We start from the raw sequence: 2670 nt of genomic DNA, 5'->3' as shown, positions 1-2670 counted from the left end.
ACGATACACCTAATCTTCAAATATAAATTAATAAATTATTTAATTGATAATACATTAAATTATTAAATTTATTTATTTACTTTTAATTATAATTAGAATTTATATTTGACCAACATATTAGAAACTTAATGGGTCACATATATTAAGAACTATTAGTTAGAAATTAAACTAGAATGATTTAATTAACTATGACTTGATTAAAATATATTTTTGAAATTAAGGACTGGAATACAATTAATACAAGGATTATATTTCTAAACCTTGAAAAATCAAATAAAGACTTGATTGAATTAATTTCTAAAATTGTCCTGAATTAATATATGAATATTATTTAAGAGCAAATTGATATTTTACCAATATTAACTTTATGGTTTTTTAGATTTTCTTATAAATAGTAAGTTATACCTCTTATTTAAGGGGTTGTTGTCTGTTAGATAGAAAAACTACGTAAACACATAATTAGAGCTAGCAACACTCTAGGCATAACAACCTCTTTCTCATAAGTAGGGATTTAAGAGATTTCTCATGGGTGGTTCGTGTGGATTATCGTTGGAGGCCGGATAATTGGACTGCTTATGATTTGCGACAACCCAACCTTTAAGGAACTATTAAAAGCTGAAGAAGATCAGATTTTCAAGTAACAAATCCCTAAATAACCTTAGATCTATCTAACAAGATTCTAGAAACTTTCGAATAATTTTGTTTCATAGTTTCCGCTGTGTGTATGATATTCGAAAAACTTAACAGTAGTATCAGAGCCTTCCTTAGAACAATTAGGGTTGTTTGATTGCATTTTTTAATTGTTATTGGTGTTAATTTGGAATTAATTTTATGTGCAAAATAAATATTTTTTCCAAAAGGTTAATTTTTCTCTCATGATTTTTTAAATCAGATTTTAAAAAATAATTTAATCACCTAATTACTGTTATGGTCATATCTGGATGGGGCCAAGGCTTGATCTGGTCAGATCTGGTCAGATTCGGGCCAAGGCTTGGCATGAAAAATATACAGTAGCATTGCCGTGGGTGGCAACGCCAGGTGTGTTGGATGCTGTTGCTGTTGGCAGCACCCTAGCGCATCGCTATTGCTAGTTGCGTTGGGCGCTGTCGCTGCTGGCCTTGCGTGGCTGCAGGCAGCGTTAGCCTTGGCCGCTACTGTTGGGTACAACAGCAGCCTTAGCTGTCGGTGGTAAGGTCAAGGTGCCCTGTCAGCGACATAGTAGAAAAAGGGGAGAAAGGGATGGTTTTAGGGTTTCAAGGTATTTTACCCCTTTACCCCTCCCCTTTTTATGTTATGACCATATAGTTTATTTTAAGGTATTTATGACTTTTTAGCCCCACAAATAAAATTTTTATTTTATTTTAATCGAAACCAAATTAAATTAATTATAGAATTAATTTTCCTAATATAATTAGGATTTAATTAAAAATTGTTTGTAATTAAATAAAATTTGGATTATATACCTTAAATTATTTTAATTAAATAATTTATTTTCCTAATAGGATTAGGAATGAATTAAATTGTTTAATTCAAGTTTTTAAGTTTTATGATATCATAATGGGATTAGGATTTATTTATTTAATTATTTAATTAAATAATATTTACAAAAATGGTTTTTCTAAAATAGTGAGAATTTTTTTTAATCCTGAAAATTTTATTTAATTAATCCTAAAATAGTTTAGGATATTAATAAGAATTTTAATGTGATTAAGTTTCTTATTAAATTTTGAAAAATGTTTTTTATGGAATTTATGTTAAATAAAATTTTTTTATTTGAAAAATTATCAAATTAGATTTGATTGAATATTTCTAAGTGTTAGAAATATTATTTTATAGTAGCATATAAAGCTAATAATTAGAATTGAAGCATGCAATGTATTTATCATGATATTAAAATGTTTTTGTGCAAGATGGATGATTATGGACATTAAAAACCAATTTGATTGTGCTTTTATTTTATGGTTGAATGATTGTAATTTTATTAAATAAAACCTGCGGGTCATGCATTATATATATATATATATATATATATATATATATATATATATATATATTCTGGGTTGTAATTCTTTTCTCATCTATTTCCTATCGATTATAACTCAAGGCTTCTTAATTAATTATGTAAATATTATGTAATTTAGAAATGTAGGAATCTAGATAAGAAATTATTATGTAATTCAAGACAGAAAGAAATAGCGATGAAGGTTACAAACAAAGTGCTTGTAATGGACTTATGAAGACTTGCTACAACTACCTAGGATTTGACTATTTAATTCCCTTTAATGGCTCGAGGGAATTAGCTTATATATGTCCATAATCATCTAATTAGAATGACATACTAGGGGTGTATGTTTATATATAAATTGTCATGTAAGAAATGTATATATGTTATATATGAGAACTAATTAATTGATAATAAATCCCCCATTAATATATTAATTACATGTTGAGAATATGAATAGTTGCCTTCTAATTTTATATGCATAAAACTAGAGTTCTATTCATGGATAATTTGTTGAGTCACTTAAGGTTATAATTAATCAAATATTTTTAATGCTATAAAATTGGGTTCTACTTAACTAACCTATATAATTTGGATGAGTCACTTATGATCATATGAGGTTAGATACATGAGTTAGGCGAAACACATATGATATGTTTAGATAAAGA

The sequence above is a fragment of the Populus nigra genome, chromosome 9 (assembly GCF_951802175.1).
Source record: "Populus nigra chromosome 9, ddPopNigr1.1, whole genome shotgun sequence".
In the NCBI taxonomy this organism is placed as follows: domain Eukaryota; kingdom Viridiplantae; phylum Streptophyta; class Magnoliopsida; order Malpighiales; family Salicaceae; genus Populus; species Populus nigra.
The sequence above is the reverse complement of the archived record's forward strand: the minus strand, read 5'-3'. Positions refer to the sequence as shown.